The sequence below is a fragment of the Protopterus annectens genome, chromosome 10.part0 (genome assembly GCF_019279795.1).
Source record: "Protopterus annectens isolate FY-2018-M chromosome 10.part0, PAN1.0, whole genome shotgun sequence".
Lineage (NCBI taxonomy): Eukaryota > Metazoa > Chordata > Ceratodontiformes > Protopteridae > Protopterus > Protopterus annectens.
This window is the reverse complement of record NC_056744.1, coordinates 1,417,639,164-1,417,659,837: the sequence shown is the minus strand read 5'-3', so window position 1 is coordinate 1,417,659,837 and position 20,674 is coordinate 1,417,639,164. Positions and strand designations below refer to the sequence as shown.

Here is a 20,674-nt window from a genome sequence, read left to right as displayed (position 1 = left end):
ACACCTTAACTACCTACACTTTCATAACCCCATTAAACAAACGTCCACACCAACACTTTTCACCCCTCATAGCCATAATTACACATCCTGTCTACCAAAGTATTTACCAGCCAAATTTCATAGACTCACTCACATCACATACCTCAACCCTAAAGCTAGAAAACCCCAGAACTTAATATGTAAAGGATTACTTCACAGTCTGGTAATACGAGTCCACTCCCTAATTGATGGTGACATACACCCAAACCCCAGCCCAAATTCTACCACTACCACAAAGCCTAACACCCCAACCTCTATTAATGCACATCTGCTTAATAGACCCACTAACTCTCTCCTGATAGCCCATCTAAATATTCGAAGCATAAATAATAAAGTTGCCCACCTACACACCCTCATGTATGTACATTCATTTGACATTCTCTGTCTCTCTGAAACATGGCTCAAGCCAATAATACAAGATACTACTACTATTCCCCCAGGTTACAGTATCCTGCGACTTGACCGTAACTCTAAAAAGGGTGGGTGTAGCTATTTTATATAAATCTGAATTACAAGTCACCTCCATAGACTCTAAACCTCCTCTAACTAGCAATGCAGAAATTCTTATCTCTAAAATTCAACTCAACAAATGTAAATCCATCTATATAATCTGTATCTACCTTCCCTCAGGCAATAATATCAACACCTTAGAGGCCATCCTAAGTTGGCTATGACCTTAATATAAACTGGATGAGCTGTACATCTCAACAGCCTTCTACCCATATCAACCTACATGGTTTTACACAAACTGTTTCAGCCCCCACTAGAACCAATAAACATAATAACAATCACAGCACCCTAGATTGGATCCTCACAAACAGTCATCACCAATCTTACAAAGTAGGTACCCTCCCTGAAGATATAAGTGATCACTCACTCACCTTCTTAATCAGGTATAAGAGTGACATCCCAAACCCAACCATTTATAAAAAAACAAGGTCTAACAAAAATTTTAACCCCGACAGCTTTCAAAAAGAACTCTTAGCCTGCAACTGGTCACCCCTGAAACACCTACCATTAGAAGACGCCGTTAACTACTTTAATTCAAAATTTTTAACCATCCTAGACTACCATGCCCCAACACAAATAATAAGAAGCAGGTCTAAACCAGCCCCATGGCTCTCCAAAACTACCAAACAAAATATCCTCCATAGAAACAAACTCTGGGCTAGGTGGCGCACAACCAAAAGTCCAACAGGTCAACTAAAGTTTAGACAATTAAGAAATGAAACTAAAAAAGCCATATTGACTGACAAAAAAAACTTTTACTGTCATCTCCAACAAACCCACCAAAATAAACCTCAAAAATTCTGGTCTGGTATCAATAAACTTTTACACCCAGATTGCTCTATTACACCCACCCCCACAGGCTCTAATCTCAACAGCCCTATCCAAATTGCCAATGCTTTTAACACTTTTTTCACAGACACCATTCAATCTTTGGCCAATCAACTATCCCCTAACACTACATCTTCGTCTACTGATATCCCTAACAGCCCCCCACTATTTCAATTCCAAACTGTTCCTACATCCTTTGTTTGCACCCTTATTCAGAAACTTAAACTCACCACCCTCTCTGTAGATCAACTACCTGCAGAAAACCTGCAAAAAGCTGCTAAAGCTATAGCCTACCCCATATCCATCCTCATTAACAGAACTATTTCTGAAGGAACTATTCCATCAATCTGGAAAATCTCACATATCATCCCCCTGCATAAAGGTGGTAATTCCCAAGATTTTTCTAACTATAGGCCTATAGCCATATTATCCTCACTGGCAAAAATCATGGAAAAGGGCATTCATAAGCAACTATTAAACCACCTACTAGAAAACAACCTACTAGCTACCTGCCAACATGGCTTCAGAACATTTCATAGCACCACCTCTGCTCTCTTATCCTTCACCGACTGTATTAATAAAAATCGTAATAATGACACTCTATCCTCAGCCCTCTTCATTGATTTGTCAAAAGCCTTCGACATGGTCAATCACCTGCTACTCAAACATATTTAGAAACTTCTCACTGGATCCACTTGCTATACAGTGGTTCCAATCTTATTTAAATAACAGGCAACAGGCTGTATTATGGGAGAATAACTTGTCTTCCCACCTCCCGGTTGCCCTTGGTGTCCCTCAAGGCTCCATATTGGGTCCTGTCCTCTTTTCTATTTTTACTAATGACCTACACTCTGTATTACCTCAAGCTACCTGTATCCAAAATGCGGATGATTCCACATTAATATGCTCAGCCTCTTCACCATCACAACTTCAATCCCTAACCCAAGATGTGTTTAGCAGAGTGGAGAATTGGCTTCTTCACCAATGTCTCATCCTGAACCCAAACAAAACAAAAATGCTACTATTTACTCCCATCCGCAGAGCCTCCCCATTGCACTTCACTGTCACATCTAGCAATGGTACAATTATATCTCGCGATTCTACCACAAAACTACTTGGAGTACTAATTGACAACAACCTTACCTTTGAGCCACATATTAACAACACGATAAAACCAGTAAACAAGAAACTAGGCTCCCTCTACAGGATCAAACCCTTTCTGACTCCACTAGCAAGGGCCACCATTGCCCGCACCCACTTAATCTCAACCCTACTATATGCATCCCCTATCTATACTAAACTATGTAAAAGCAATCTCAACAAGCTGGCTACTTCCTACAATAATATTGCCAGATTTGCTACTGGGTCTACCTAGAGAACACATCATTGCAATAATCTTTATCAAATCGGATGGTTAGAGTTGTCAAATCTTATTCTATTGAACAAACTAACTATTGCCCATAAGATTTTGTATCAACCCACAAATACTCTCTAATCTAATCACCCCCTACAATAACCTAAAGACCCTGCGGTCTTCAAATAAATTATTAGTAAAGATAAGTAAAACCAGCAATCTAGCCGGAGACTCACTATTCTCTAACACAGTGGGTAAAACTTGGAACACCCTCCCTAACGACCTAACCACCCTACCTACAATTACCCTATTTAAAACCAAACTCAAACCATACCTTAAATCACACTGGCTATGCCCCTGTGCAAAGCCTGACTAACTACCTCCCTTGTCAACAGACACTAATCCTCTCAATCACCCAATCTCATTAATATTTTACTAACAATAATGTGTGTGTAATCCTTTTAGTTTAAAAGTGCTCTATTTCACTTACCTTTATGTAATTTCTGACGTATATCCATACTTATGTAACTAGGAATGTATTCTTTGTAACTAGGAATGCATTTTTTTCCTTGCTCATAAAACTAATATGTAATGTACTGTTATAATTTTGTCTAAAGTTGTTATTGTACCTGTGTTTCAGTAATACTATTCTGATGAGCGGAGCTTTTCTCCCCGGGTCTCCACTGAAAATGGATATATATCCAGCTGGACCAGCCCAGTCAACAAATGTAAAATAAAATAAAAATAAATAAATATATATGTATGTGTGTGTATGTATGTATGGGATACTGACATTTCAACAAAATGCCATTTCATTGAAGTTAGTGAAAGCTAGTACAACTGACAGAAAATCAGCTGATTCAACTGTCGGCTTTTCCTGGTACAGTTGGAAATTTTCCCTTTCCCCACTGTAATGTGATATCATGGTTGTTATATATTTTTAGCAGGGGGTGAGGAATGCAACCTCCCCAGCAAAAAAGACAATTTTTTTTCTCAATCTTAAGGATTGAACGTTTGAGTTCAGTCATTCATGGTTTGGTGTTATGACATTTTGGTGAAATGTTATACACCTATATATATATATATATATATATATATATATATATATATATATATATATATATGTGTGTGTGTGTGTGTGTGTGTGTGTGAATATATTTATATGTACTAAATAAAAACAAAACACCCAAATGTCAATCTCTGTAATGATGACCAAAAAACTCCACACAAGAAGGTCAACAAGGCTTTGCGCACACATCAGGAAAAGAACAACGGTGAGCAAGCAGCTCTAAACCAATCATTTTTGCAAAGGGAGTACAACCCCTTGCACTCCACCACAGCTTCCAAATGCAGTGCTTGTTATATATTCTAATTGTGAGATCACACAATACTAGAAGGGGAATATTCCCCAACTCCATTATTGTCACTCAGTTGCTCTGTTCACAAAAATTGTGTCAAAAAAACAGATGTTTACCACAGAAACATTTGACCATATTAGTAGCTCCTATAAATATATATATATAAATATATATTAACACATATATAAAGAGAGAGTGATATCTAGATTTATATATATATAGATATATTTATGTGTGTTTGTGGCAGTTGTGGTGGATATCATTGAGACAGGCTTCAACTAGTTCCACTTCACTCAGCCTGATTCATTGAAATTCAGCTTATCAATAGTGAGGAGCAGGAAGTGCTAGACTCCCCTGATCCCTGAACGACCCATGTTAAAGCCCATACTTGAGATTCACTCAGATGGATTTTGTTGGATCAAGCTATGATATGGGGCTTGACAAAACCCAAAAGACATACTAACAAAAATGTGTGCGTGCGCGCGCGCGCACACACACACACACACACACACACACACAAAACTATACGTGTGAATATATATATATATATATATATATCTTCACACGTATAGTTGTGTGTGTATATACATATATATATATATATAGCTAGATATGTAGATATATATAGATATGTGTGTGTATATGTATGTATGTGTGTATATATATATATATGTTTATATAACTATATCTATTGATGGTTGTGTGGGTTCTGAAATTAATGAGTTAAAGTAGATTATTACCCTCCAGGCAGATAGAGGTTTTGGGTTAAATGACAGCATTCCTCTTAGACCTTATTTGCTTTCACGTGAACTCAAGCATTGATCAGGTGTTATGGCAACAGTGAATTGCTTAATTGTTAAATTAGTTTGATTAAATAATTATGTGGTTTGAGTGTGCCTTGCTTACTTTTTTTAATAAATTGATTTATTTTATTCTTAGCTGTGCTGCTCGTTCATTTTATCTTGATTCTTTTTGCTTGATGAACTTTAATTACTGTGGTTACTTTTACCTAGTATAAGCCCATACTTCCCTCCTTTCATAAGTTTAGCCTTCCAAGGATTCTGTTTAGCTGCTTAGCATGTCATCTTGATGACATGTGGGGCTCGGAGCCATAATCTGGACTAGCCATCTGTCAGAGATTCTGTGACAAAAGCATCCCAAATGCTTGAGTATTTATTTAACATTTACTGGGAAAGCTGACTTGGAACATGCCAATTTTCAGTGGAGGCCCAGGAAGAAATGCTCCAGACACATGTCTTTGTAATGTGGGAGGAAAACAGAGCACCTGAAGGAAACCCACACAAATGCAGGGAGGATTTGCAGACTCCACACAGAAGGCACCCCAGCTGAGAATCAAACCGGAAAACCTCTTCCTGTGAGGCGACAATGTTAACCGCTGCACTACTGCGCTGTCCTTTGATGGTATGGAATAATTTAATGATCCATCTTTCTAAGCTCAGAGGTTTGATAGATCAGTTTCATCAGGCATGTAACTTGAGCATGATTTCAGTACATAATTATCATGCCCAGATCTGGATGTTTGACAGTCATCGGTTTCCCTGTATTATCTACTTTCTTATGTGAGTCTTCACAACTTTATTGTCCCGCAACTGTTCTTCCTGGTTCTTCATCCCTCTTCAGCTGCTTGACAGGTTTTCTCAGTGACCTTGTCCCAAACTAACAATGTACATTAAAGGGTTAGTTTTTCTGTTCCAACCTTGACCGGTATTTGTTGTATTGCATTAAAGCTTCTCGGGGCCCTATTATTCATATATTGTAAATATACTCAATATACTCATCTGTGCACATCTAATTTCATTAAATCCACTTTGGATGGCAAAATGCTATCCAAGAATAGCACTGTTGGTGAAATGTTTGTGAATGTTGCAGTCGGGCTCTTGTAGTTGCATAGGTCATTAATAGACGTGGTTGAGGAAACAACTGAGTAGCCTAGCCCAATTTCCCAATTGTTCCACAGCACTGTCTGGTTAAATGACTTGCTCAAAGCTGCACAGTAGGCAAATGAAAACTGGGGTAATCAAATCATATAACACAGGAAGCAGCTTGTTAACAGTTCATAACCTTAAAGCTCTGTGATAACTGCCAGATCAGGTATCATATTAAAGTTTTCTTGAATGCATGAACAAATCCTTTCACCAACCCATTTATGGTTGAATGGTGCAGTTTCAGGTGGCAAATTTTTAATTCCATTTTGCTTCATAAATATTTTGAACTGTGAGTGACAAGCATTAACAATTTGTAATGGCTAGTCATTTTTGCATATATTGTTCCTAATACTATTGTTTTCAGAAGACACGGCACACTCTATACAATTACTTCAGAGCACTTTAAATGCATGCCACTGACAACTGCAAACACAACAAAAACAATAGAAATATAGGAACATTTTGCCATGGCACAAATGGTAATTTGAAGAGATGCTGGGCTGCTCATTATGATACATTTTAGAGCATTTAACATCCAGTGCACCACTGTAACTTTTCAGTAACTCCTAAGTTTTATATATCCTTCACTTTCTCTCTCTCTATATATATATATGTATGTGTGTGTGTTTCTGCCAGTTCCTTTTCAGTGAGTCCAGCATGTCCCTACAGTTAGCTCAATGGTGTTTAGAGGTGGTTGTCCCAAACTGGAATTTCCCGATGCTAGAAAGGCAGATGTCCTGGCTTGTTGGAAACCCACCAGATCAGTTCCTTGGAGGCTGTGGTTACTTCTCCCTATTCATGTTGGTGTCTTTTTGAGATCTCCTTCTTGTTGAGCATAGTTCCATGGAAACAATTGAAAGGAATATTAGTCTTGTGAGATAAATGCCAGGGATGGGGTTGTGGTGGATAATGAAATGGACATGCACTTTTCTGACTGGAAATAGAGGATGTGAGTGGTTGAGACTTAAAAAACATAAATCTGGATGTAATATAAAATGAGAATGAAAGATGAACCTTAAGGCGAGGATTATGACTAGAAATAGAACTGCCCCCCCAAAATAGAGACTGACACTATGTCTTGACTTCAATCATAGTGGATAATCATTTTCCTGGCCTGAAGATGGCTAGCAGCTACTGGTGATCAGTTTAAAGCTTTCTTCCATAAAGGTATCAGTTGAATGTCCTCACTGTTCATACTGGGCTAAGGATTATTTTGTGTATCTGTGTATGATCATCTCATGTCAGTCACATACTTCTCATCAGAGTTCATGTAGTTCATCTTAGAAAAAACTGGAAGTTGTGAAAGAACTCATGTTGAATGTTTTAGTAACTTTTTAACAAAATAAAATGTCTGTTAGCTTGTGCACACTTGCTGTGGATGGAGAATCACGGACTGTACTGCACTGAAAGCTCTTACTCTGCAGGTAGCTCATACGTACCATTCATTACTGTGGTGTACTTAAATAACAGCCCACTCTCATGATACTTTAACTTAAGCTCAATCTGATAGTGCATTAACTTAAGCCTACTCTAATGGTGCTTTAACTTAAGCTCATTCTGATGATGCTTTAACTTAAGCTCACTCTGATGGTGTGTTAATTTAAGCCTGTTCTGATCATGCTTTAACTTAAGCTTACTCTGATGGTGCATTAATTTAAGCTTGTTTTGATCATGCTTTAACTTAAGCTCCCCCTGTTAATGCTTTAACTTTAGCCTACACTGATCATGCTTTAACTTAAGCTCCCTCTGATGGTGCATTAATTTAAGCCTACTCTGATGATGCTTTAATTTAAGATCATTCTGATGATGCCTTAATTTAAGCTCATTCTGATGGTGCATTAATTTAAGCCTGTTCTGATCATGCTTTAACTTAAGCTCCCTCTGTTAATGCTTTAACTTTAGCCTACACTGATCATGATCTAACTTAAGCTCCCTCTGACGGTGCTTTAATTTAAGCCTATTCTGATGATGCTTTAACTTAAGCTGATTCTGATGATGCTTTAATTTAAGATCATTCTGATGATGCTTTAACTAAAGCTCACTCTGATGGTGCATTAATTTAAGCCTGTTCTGATCATGCTTTAACTTAAGCTCCCTCTGTTAATGCTTTAACTTTAGTCTACTCTGATGATGCTTCAACTTAAGCTCACTCTGGTGATGCTTTAATTTAAGCCTGTTCGGATCATGCTTTAACTTAGCTTACTCTGATGATGCTTTAATTTAAGCTTGTTCTGATCATGCTTTATCTTAAGCTCCCTCTGATTATGCTTTAATTTAAATTGTTCTGATCATGCTTTAGCCTAAACTCACTCTGATCATGCACTAACTTAAGCCCACTGTGATCATGCTTTAACTTAATTGCTTATCTGAATAGCTTCATTATACAGTTTAGCAAAACAATTTTTTTGTTGCTTTACTTGCTCATATAAATATTTTGCACATTAAGCTGCTTTTCTGCAGCAACTTTTTGCAACCTTTGCTCTTTTTCTAGTGATGAGATATTTCACACCTCATTACTGTAGATGCTGGAAGCTGTGAATGAGTTGAATTTTTATCAGCACATTTAATGAAATGCTGCTGCAGATAATATCAGATGAAAAAAATTAGAACATTTAGTTCAAAAATTATTAAGTATTATTTGCAAAGGCAACTACAGACTAGTTTCAGCCAGAAAAATCTGAACTTTAACTATGTTTCTGCAGAGGGACAAGCTTCCATGCCATACTTTTGTGGGAACTGTACCCTCATAATCTTGCTCATCTTGCTGTAGTAAGGCCATTTATAGACTCCTTCTTTACCTGGGTGTAAAATAGCAGACTAAATATTGCTGGAAATACTTAAGAACTCCTGTTTAAAATAGTATAATACAGTTATTTATCCTATGAAACAAGCACTGTTACCTTGTATCTTTGAGCTTACCCAAGCTGTATACATGCCTAAACTCTTTCTTACCTGCCTCATCACATTCTTCCCTGATGAATCCACAATGTACCATCTTTACAATCTGTCTCCCTTGTACCTGAGATTACTAATCACAAAATACTGTCTACCTTTTGCATGCCAATTATATTACATTTTTATACATCTCCTATTCACCTTAACTACCTTGTAGAATAAAAAATGTGGAGACACGATACCTTTATCTATTGTATTATTTTAATTTTTGTACTTCTGAAATGCACTGCTATCAAACAATCATCACTTCATTCTCTCATGCCTGTTTTTCATAAGATTTTATTTATAATTTATGCATATATATATATATCAACTGTAAATGTAATTATTTGTATTATTTCATTGTTTTTACTTAGCACATGGGGACTTCATTGTTTTGTGAAGTACTGTTTTGTTGTACAACTGGCATGTGTAAAGCATTTGATTTGTAAAGCTCATTTCCCTGGGCCTCCACTGAAAAGGGACTTCAAATTTAGATGGACTATTCTAGTTAAAAAATGTAAAATAAATAAATGAAAAGAAATAAGTAAACAAAAGTCCTGCCACAGGCTAAAACCTTTCCTTGCATCAAAACAAGTATATTTGATGCTTTTGCAGTGCCAAAAGACATGTCAGAAAAGGTCATGTCCCCAAATGAGGTAGTAATGTAAATCCTAACCTCAGTAGAGAAAGACTATATTAATAATGCTGCCCTAATGGCATAACTGTGTACAGATTTTAGTTGCTCCACAAAACACATCTTAACAAAATCTCTAGGAAGCTGTCTTTAGTCCTTGTTGCCTGGCCAATCAACACAAAGTAACTGCTTCTGTGGTGCCTCTTCACACATTTGCCTTCTGCCACCTTATCCTATATCTCAGCTTCGAACATGACCTGGTTTGGTGGCATGACTGCTCCTTACATCTCTAAATTCTCCTGGGCATTTTTAGATCCCTCCACTAATTCATTGGCTGCTTTCTCCATCAATGTTTCCAGTTTTGTATCAGATTAGAACTCTGATAACTTCAGCACATTATCCAGGTTTGGCAGTAGTACCTCTTGCAGGCTGTCTTTGGAGAAGTAGTAATTTTGGTTTCACAGGCATTCATCTTCATGACTTCTGCATGCTCCATGACCATTTCACCCCATTCACTTTGACTGCTGCATTTGATTCACTCATCTCTACTATAAAAACAGTGTCCTGGTGAAATTGCGTCTATTCAGGAGGACCCCTCTCCAGGTCTCCCCTGAAACCAGATTACACCTAGAGGGCAAAAAAAATGAATAAATAAATAAGTGGTATCTATAATGGTCAATTGGTAAGCAATCAAATTGCACTGGAAAAAATACTAAGTATGCAAAGTATATAACACAAGTACACACATTCGCAACATAACTCCTTGCACATAAAATATCATTTTTGCAGGGGGCTCCATGGTTTGCATTCCTGGTCTCCAAATATGCTACCTGTGAAGTCATACAAACTTGGAGTAAAAGAAATTTGGCTAGTGAATTCAGGAATGATACTGTGTTCTTAAAGTAGTTGTGTCTGGGAAAATACAAAATATCACTTCTAGCCAACTTTTCATCACTTCAGTGTTTCTTACTTCTTTATTGCAGTAAATTTAATACTTTCTGTAGGGCAATTTACAAATTTGCAGATATTTGTAAAAAATCATATTTTCCTGTTATATATTTTTTCATTAGTAACTTTTTACAGACATGAAGCACTTGATATGATTCATTATATTTTAATTATTATTTTTTGCTTAATGATATTTTTTCAGCAACTGACAGGAGTTGCAATGAGGTCAGTTATGTCTGACAAATTGATACATTTGCTGAATTCTACATGGATGATAAACCATAAACTATTTCTCAACCCCTCCAAGACCAAATCTATGCTTTTTGGAACTCCACAGAAAATTCACCAAGCACCTGCATCTTTAATTATCTTTGACTTGCACAACCATTTCATAGAAACAACCTCCATCTTCAAATACCTAAGATTATGGCTTGATCAGTTGCTAAACTTTCATTTCCACATAGACAGAGCGAGAGCCAAAATAAATTCCCTCTGGGCCAAAAAAGATCTCCTCGTTTGTATCCCAACCAGCCATAGCAGACAACAGCAAGGAGTTCTCATTTCTCAACTTGAATATGGACTTTCTATTTTCTTTTCTGGATTAAAAAAAAAAAAGATCATTACTCCTCAGGCAACCACTAACAGCATCTGCTGACTCATTACAAACTCACCTGTCTGAGAGCATCACTTATTGACTTAGAAAAAGTCAAATGACCACCCATAAAACAAAGATCTAACCACCTGTTAGGATCTCTACAACCTATTCTATCTCTAGACATTTACTTCCCTTGCAGCTAGACTTCTTGAAGAACCCCCCTCATACAACTTGGGATACTAGTCACATGCAACACCAATTCTAACTACCCCTAGAACCAAACTCCAAAGCACTGCACACAAATTCTCTTCTCAGACACCCACTTTTTGGCAGACTCTCACAATCATCCTAAATGAAATCAACACTTACCCTGAATTTAGAATGCAGTTCAAAAAGCACTTCATCCAAACCAAATGCTCTTGCTTCAACATAGGACGTCATCTTATACACTTTCACTATCTCCCTTCCAAGTCTCTTGTCTTTTCTTCTTTCAGATTTACTGACGTTTGACCCACTTCAGAAACTAAAGTATGTACTGTGTATTACACTGTTCATTAGAATGTGCATATGTTATTGCTTATATTTCTGTATTTTTGTTTGTGAAATGTTTTGTATTTCACTTGGGTTGAGTGTAAAACTGGACAATATAGATCTGTACACAGAAAACAAATAATAAATGAATACAAAAATTACGGAGATTTTGTTAATCAGGACAGTGAGTGAGTTTAGCTTAGATGCAAAATCTATTAAAAAAGCATAAGAAAAGGAAAATTTTGCAGACGAATCTGGTACTGGAGAAACTTCTGGCAAGTAATCCTGTTTTATTTAATGAAGGGGCATAATATTAAAAGATCAATGGAAACGAGTAATTATATGAAGAAAGGAATGATAAGTACTAAACCCAAAGAAAAATATAAATGTGGGGGCTGGAAATGATGCAAAAGTATGGCTGTTAGTCCCTGCGTTTTATGCCCAGCTACAAGGTGAATGTATGGAAGTAAGGATAAATAAAACTGTGCTTCTATGAATATTGTATATTTATATGTGTGTCTATTGTGTATGACCAAACCACCCTAATGTTGAATGTAAAACACCAACAAAATAAGTTTAATCATACACAATAGCTAACAAAAACAAAACTGAAAAAAAAATATTGAGAAAAGAAAACTATTTCCTCTTCCAATATTCCAATATTATAACTACCCCCCTGAAATTTGTCTGAATAGTGGCAGCGTTACAGTTTCAATGACGTTAAGGTGTAGGGTTGGGTTCAAGAAGGGGTACCACCTTAGTAATGGGTGCTACACCTAACCCTAAAGCTGACCCTTCCCCAAACCCTAACCTTACACCATAACATCATTAAAACCTCCCGTAACACTGCCACTACATAAGACAGACTCAGACACCCAAACATTCAAACATTCACAAGCACACACAAACACACATCTATCCCATAACCTAAATCTTACCCTAAAATACACAAACTCACACACAACCACACATCTTTCACTCATCCCCGGCCCTAACCCTAACTCATACACACATGATGTCACCCATCCAACCCCACTTACCCGAAATGACATTCCATACCATTGACATATCCAATGTCTGGCTGTCCATACTAAGATCGAACGCTGTTATATCGAACCCAAAACAGCAAAAACATAAATCAGCGAACTAACTTTTTCCTGGGGAAAAAAAAAATCGCTGTTCCCACAAAAAAAAAAAAAAAAAAACACACTAAGCATTATTTTAGGTGGGGAGTTTCAACTCCCACATCCTCCATGTGAGGGGTTGTACCCCCTACACCCCCCTACTTAAATATACCAACTCTGAGATCACACTACAGTGTCGAAAATGGCAAAGTGACGGAAGCGGCCAAATGACTTCTTTCCCAGGGAAAGAATTTGCTTAAAAGCCGCTTCGTCATTTTGCGTTTTCGACATTTGAAGTTTGACCAAGATGCATTCAACAGAATGCATCTTCAGTCTTCTGATAGGAACCTATATATATATATATATATATATATATATATATATATATATAGACACACACACACACTTAAATATATATACAGATATGTATGTATGTATATAGCCAGGTGTGAGTCTTCTTTTATGTTGGAAAGAGATATGGGATTATAAACTTAGCCAAATTTGTTTAATGTCCACATTACAAATAGGACATGGCAAGTATCATACAGCAACTGGAGAGGTGAAATCGCTGGTTACAGTCAAGATGTCCCAAAGGGCTCTATCCTAGGCCCTTACTTGTTTAGATTGTATCTTTCAGACCTTTTTCTTCTGAGGTGTTCGACTGTCTATATGCAGATGACCTGAAACTGGGTAAACTGATTACATGTGTTACAGATAAGGTATGTCTGCAAAATACCTTGACTAAATTGACCATTTGGTCACAGAAGAATAATATGCTGATAAATACATCAAAAAATAATCATATGAGATTTTGGAAACATAAATTGAAAGGTGAATATTTAATACAGCACACAGGGATTGAAAGTGTAGACTAATTTAAGGACCTGGGTATATTGGTAGATTCAGCTATGAGTTTTTCTAATCATATCAACCAATTGGTTAATGATAGTTATAGAACTATAGGTTGCATAAAAAGATTTATTAAGTCTAGGAAATCAAAAATGATGCAGTCATTGTTTGTTAGTTACATCAGACCCAAACTTGAGTAAGGAATACAAATATGGAAACCCTATAAGAAAACAAGCATGAGTAAACTGGAAAGAATACAATGGAAATATACCAAGGGCATCCATGGATGTAAAAATTTAAGTTATTATGAAAGACTAAAATATCTGAACTTGTACAGTGTCTCTTACAGATATCTAAGAGGAGATCTTATTCAAGTATTCATTTAGAGACAACTACCTCTGTGAATGTTTGGGGTTATTAAAAAGTACTAGAGAATCATCAGACAATCTTTGTAGAAGATTTTATAGGAATGAGAAGTGTACTAATTGGTTCTCTGACAGAGTAGCTGATGCATGGAACAGACTACCAAATCACATTAAAGCAAGTGTGAGTTTAGATATTTTAAGAGCAGCCTGGACACTTATTATGGGAACAAGTGATGTTATGTAATCCAATCTCGCCTACATTCTTACCCGTGGGTTCGGAGCCGAATGTCAGCTCCGACTCGGCCAAAACTTTTCTAGCTTGAAGTCTTTCTATTGGCTGGGCTAAGAAGGTATCCCATGCTGCACTGCTCTATATCCCCAGATCTCGTTTGCCACTCGTGTAGCTCGGACGTGGTCTCGCTCTTGACTGTGGCTAAGTACCCTTTTTTCTTCTTCTTGAGAGAATTTATTGCAAACAAAAAGCTATTTTAATAGCTACTGTTCGTTTGGTATTATTTTGTGGAAAAGTTGTGTGTGTGTGATTGTTTCTGTGGTATCCCACTAGCTGTTCCAATGGGTTAGGCCCGTTTCAGTTAGAGGACCTAGTCTGTCCCCTTGCTTCCCTGTGTTACAAGCTTTCCGGTGTAAAACCAAGGTTTTAGTCCTTCCCCCACTTTTGTGTGTGTCAGAGGATCGTTCGTTAGAGTTTTTTATTAGTGGTAGTTTTTTCCCACCGTAAGTGTGGTGTGAGTCTCTGACTGTTGGTTTCGTACCTATACTTTTTTGTCTTGGTGATTGGTGCTAGTTGGTTATGATGTCTAAAGATTCTAAGGAGCACAAGCCCTTGGGCTTTAAGAAATGCTCAAAGTGTGGCTATAAAATGTCCATTACCAATGGACATTCTGTCTGTGTATATTGTCTGCGAGCAATCCATCTCCAGGAGTCATGCAGCTTCTGTCATGCATTTAGTCCTAGAGTCCTTCAGGAAAGAAAGAATAAGTTGATTTTGAAGGGACTTCTGAAACCCTTATTCGAAGAGGGTCTGGAAACTGCTTCCAGCTCTAAAGCTAAAACCACTAAATCAAAAAAGAGGTCTCCGGCTCCTTCAGTCTCCTCTGAGCCACCGGAGAAAATAGCTAAATCAGCTTCGACATCCTCGGCTCCACCGTCTTCAGGGCCGCAGGAAATGTCAGTGGTGATGGAACCGGCATCGGCTCCAATCATGTTGGAACATATTCGGAGCCGATCGCCTAGTATTAGGCAAGTATCACCGGAGAGGAGGTCTCGATCTCCCTCCTTGTCCTCCAAATCCTCCAGGACATTATCGGATGTGGACGTCGATAGAGTGGTGCAGAGACTCCTTCAGTCGCCAGTTTTGGCAAAATTGTTCTCGGCTCCGTCCCATTCGGCTCCGGAGCACATCCTGCAACCTACTTCGATACTTCCTCCGAGCGCATCCCACCCTCGGCTCCATGTGATGTCTCCAGGTCGGTTCCGATGGCCCCTCCTGGCTTATCGGTGCCGATGTCAGCTCCGACCCCGTCGGCGCCATCCACAGGATTCAGGACTCGGGATTCTTCAGTCGGACCCAAGGGAGAGGCTTCGGGACATCTCTCGGTTCCTAGTCTCCCTCTCGGTGCTTCGGCATGGGGAAGTCCAACTCCTGTCGTGGCTTCGGAGGCTGGTCGCTCCTCGGACTCAGGGGGACCAGCCTTTAAGGCCATGTGGAATGCGCTGGCCAGATCGTCAGCGACATCATGCAGGTCGGTCATTCTGTCCCCTACTACTCCGGTGTGGGTCTCTGATCACCACCTATCTTTAGACAGCAGAGCCCCAAGGCCTCAGGGTACCCCCATGAGTGGTCCCCAAGTTTCTGAGGGCCCCTCAGAGTGCTTGCCTGAGGAGCCCCCTAGAAAGAAAACGTGCAAGAGGAAGCACATAGACTCCCAGGATGAGTCTCTCACATCAGATACTGACCTCGAGGAATTGGAGGGGTCCCCCAAGTCATCCTCTGAGGATGTTTCTTTCTCTGACATCCTAGAGATCTTGAAACAAAGAGGTGACTGGCCATCCAAAGCCCCCTCCGAGGAGGAGTCGGTCTTCCTGAAGGCCTTCGGTGCTCAGCCCTCCGCCTTCTGGGTGTCTCCACCCTTCGACGAGCTCCTGGATTTGATTTGTCGAAGGGTGTGGGAGAACCCTGACTCTGTGGAACCAGTCCCCAGGAGACCCAATAAATTTCTGTCTGCTCCCCCGGGGTAAAGAGTTTCTGTCAAAGGGAGTCCCTGTGGATAACATGGTGGTGGCAGCGGCCACTCTGAAGGAATTAGCCAAGACTTCTTCCACCGTCCATCCTCCTAACAAGGAGTCTAGGACCATGGACCGGTACGGGAAGCGTACCCTCTCTACAGTGACCTTTACCTTACGGTCACTGAATTATTTATCTCACTTTACATGGCTCCACAGAGATCTCCTCAAGGAGCTTGGAGATACTCTCATGGGTAATGTTTCTGAGGGGGTGACCCAGACGGTTAATGCCCAGAGGTCTACCCTCAATTCCATTGTTAACCCCTCCATGAGGCTGATTTCATATGCAGCCGAGGGAGCGAGTAGGGCAGCAAGTTCAGGAGTCACCCTTAGGAGACAGGTCTGGATGCGCCTTTGTCATTTCATGGAGGCCTTCAAGTCTTCATTCCCTGATGCCCCTTTTGATGGTCCCTCTTTGTTCAGAACCAAGGTGAAAGATACCCTCACCAGGTACAAGCAGGAGGGAAAAACTCTGTCTGCTGTAGGAGTCCATTTTTCCCTTCCCTTCCCTCTAGGCCTTATCCCAAGGCCCAGAGGGGTGGAAAAATGTGATTCAAGAAATCACAGAGGTTTTTTTCCCAGTGCACAAGGTGAGCCCCCCCCCCAGAGGCAGAGGAGGGGGGGTTATTCAGGGAGACGCCACCCTAGAGGTAGAGGAGGCCCCCGCAACTCGGGAGACCATGATTCCTTTTGCGGTTCTCCCTACCATCGCTCCTGATGGGGAGGCCCGACTGTGCATTTCCAGAGCCAGTCGGAGGTCGAATCTCATTATACCTGGAGGCCTGGCAAGACATCAACCAGGACCAATGGGTTTTACGAATAATTTCCGGAGGTTATGTCATTCCCTTTTCGTCACTCCCCTCCAGTCAGAAAAATCCAGGATGTTTCACCCAGTCAAAGGGATTACGCAGCTTCAGAAGTTTCAAAGCTGCTAGAAAAAGGAGCCATCCAACATGTCCCCTCAGACCAGATCGGATTAGGGACTTACTCAAGATTCTTTTTGGTGCTGAAAAGAACAGGGGACCTGAGACCCATATTAGATCTCAGCCGATTGAACAACCATGTACAAAAGTCCAAGTTCCGAATGGTCACATTGCAGTCTATTCTCCCATTGTTGGGAAAAGAAGTATGGATGTGCTCCATTGACCTCAAGGATGCTTACTACCACATCAAAATGGACAGGGCATCCAGGAGTCACCTACACTTCCGGCTGGGAGCCAATCATTTTCAGTTTCGAGCCCTGCCCTTTGGTCTCACCACAGCCCCAAGGCTGTTCACCAAATGCATGGCAGTGGTGATTGCTCACTTGAGACATCAAGGATTCCAAGTGTTTCCATATCTGGACGACTGGCTCCTCACTGCCACCACCAGGCATCTACTAATTCAGACCAGGGATGCCACTATAAATCTGTTGGGCATAACATTGAACTGGGAAAAATCTGCCTTGTTGCCCTCACAGCATGTCACTTTTATAGGTGCAGAGCTAGACACCATCCTCATGCAGGCGTTTCTACCACAGGAAAGAATCAGAGCCCTACAACAACAAGTTCACTCCCTGCTCCCTCTGAGAAGAGCGAAGGCAAGATGGGTTCTCCAACTGTTGGGGACTATGGCCATGACGATTATGTTAGTTCCTCTAGCAAGGTTACATATGGTTCTCCTTCAGTGGCTTCTCTTTTCCCAGTGGTCTCCAACATCATCTTCTTTCTCACCCTATTCTACTTATGGACAGGTGCAAACAGGATCTCAATTGGTGGCTTCGCACCGACAATCTGGACTCAGGAAAGCCCTTCGTTCTGGCACCCCCGATTGCCACAGTGACCACGGATGCCTCCCAGATGGGGTGAGGGGGCATTATCTAGGCAGGACAGTCCAAGGCACGTGGAAAGAGCACGAGATGCATCTGCATATCAATGTCCCGGAGATGAGAGCTGTGCTACTTGCATTGCAGGCACTTCAGAGATTTCTTCCTCTCGGGACTATTGCAATCCACTCGGACAATATGTCAGTAGTGTGGTATCTGAACAAGCAGGGAGGAACCAAGTCATATCCTCTGTGCAGAGAGGCCATGCGAGTGTGGCAGTGGGCAGTGTCTTCCCAACGGTTTCTGGTGGCAATGCACATTCCGGGGAAGTCCAACGTGATCGCAGACAAGCTAAGCAGAGCTATTCTGATGCCTTACGAGTGGTCCCTGAACTGTCAAGTTGCAGAACGGATCTTCTGCAGGTGGGATCAGCCTTGTTGTGACCTTTTTGCCAGCCCCCTCAATGCCAAATGCAGCAATTACTTCACGTTGATTCCCCCTCAGGGGGAGTGACCCAGGGACACTCTGGTCCATGATTGGCCCTCCGGTCTACTATATGCCTTCCCTCCAGTCCCCTTGCTGTCAAAGGTTATTCAGAAAGCGCAATCCTTGGAAAGCAGAATGATTCTGATTGCCCCACACTGGCTTCATCAGATTTGGTTCCCCTTTCTCCATTTCTATCTCGTGGACGCTCCTTGGATTCTGGACCCACAATCAGACTTACTGACACATATGTCAGGGCATCTCCATCCCTCTCTGCAGACCCTCCGTTTGACAGCCTGGCTACTCCACTTCCGTCATTAGTTAGGCTTCATCATTTCTCGCCGGAGGTAGTTCATATTTTATCTTCCTCTCATAAGCCCTCGACCAGGAAGATTTATTCCAGCAAATGGAAGAGATTTTCAATTTGGGCTCATACCCAAAGGACTGACCCTTACACGGCTCCAATTTAATCTGTTTTGGAGTTCTTGTCTATGCTTTTTCACCAGGGCTCAGTGGCCACCACCATTAAAGTCCAATTGGCGGCGATTTCTACCTTTCATGTCACAAATGAGCCTAGTCTGATGGCTCATAGACTCTGTAAAGCTTTCCTGATGGGCACTCTGTTACTTCGTCCTCCGGTATTGGAACCTGTCAGCCTTGGGATTTAAACTTTGTTCTACAGGCTCTTAGTTCATTTCCCTTTGAACCTGCAGCTACTTGTGATTTAAAATTCTTGACCTGGAAGACTGTCTTTTTAGTAGCTATCACGTCAGCCAGACACGTTTCAGAGATTTAAGCTCTATCAATCAAACCCCCATACTTGATTTTTCATAAGGACAGGGTTTCTCTTAGACCGAACCCCTCTTTTCTTCCCAAAGTGGCATCAGTCAGTAACCTTAATCAATCCATTGAATTGCCAGTGTTTTTTCCCCAGTTCTCAAACAAGGCAGAATTCAAATTCCATCAATTGGATGTACACAGACAACTACGTTTTATCTGCACAGAATGAAAAACCTCAGAAAATCTGATCAATTGTTTGTTTCCTTTTTGGAAAACAGAATGGGGTCTCCTGTTTCCAAAGTCACTCTGTCCAGGTGGATCTCCAGCTGTATTTCCTTTGTTTATTCCTCAGGGGGTAAAGATTTACCGTTTCTGGTGAAGGCTCACTCTACTCGGTCTGTATCTACATCTACAGCCTATCAGGCCAGATTGTCTATGGATGATATTTGTGCTGCGGCTACTTGGGCATCTCCTCACACCTTTGTTACTCATTACAAGTTGGATGTGGTATCTAGGGGCAGGTCTTCCTTTGGTTCCACAGTGCTCAGGAGTATTTTCCACTGGGCTTCCCAGGATTTACGTGCTAGGGACGGTGTCCCACGGGTAAGAATGTAGGCGAGATTGGACTACATAACATCAAGAAGTTATGTACTCACCATAACGTTCGATGTATGTAGCCCATCTCGCCTCACATTCTTACTTACCCCACTCCTTCCCCCTTCCTGGAGGATCTGGAGGTTAGGTCTGGTTTCAGAGCTCCCTTCATTCTTGGTTTGTTCTTCCTTTCCTTGTGTGTTGTTATGCATGGAGAATGAGTGCTAGTGTTCGCAGCAAACTAGATCTGGGGATATAGAGAAGTGCAGCATGGGATACCTTCTTAGCCCAGCCAATAGAAAGACTTTGAGCTAGAAAAGTTTTGGCAGAGTCGGAGCCGAATCCCACGGGTAAGAATGTGAGGCGAGATGGACTACATACATCGAATGTTATGGTGAGTACATAACTTCTTGTTTTGTAATATTGGCAAACTAGAAGGGATTTTAATGCCCGTGCTTGAAATATTTGTATGTATGTATGTATCTCTTTTGTTGGCATATTGGTTGATAGAACAGATAGTCGACAATTTTGTGAGATCACTACAATACTGGGGCTCAACAATATGCCCTTTCCACTAGGATTATGCAATCTCTGACTTACAGTGTATAATCAGTGGGGAGGGGGTGCAAGGGGGCTTGCCCCCTCTGTAAAAAACATTGGTTTATTGTTGCATGCACTGAGGTTGTTTGTC

The 20,674-nt window shown here is 40.5% G+C and overlaps 1 protein-coding gene across 1 annotated transcript in view; it reads left to right on the top strand.

The window, feature by feature from the left end:
* Nucleotides 1–20,674, top strand: part of LOC122813623 (vitellogenin-like) — a 487,128-nt gene that overhangs the window by 430,336 nt on the left and 36,118 nt on the right. The window lies entirely within an intron of this gene.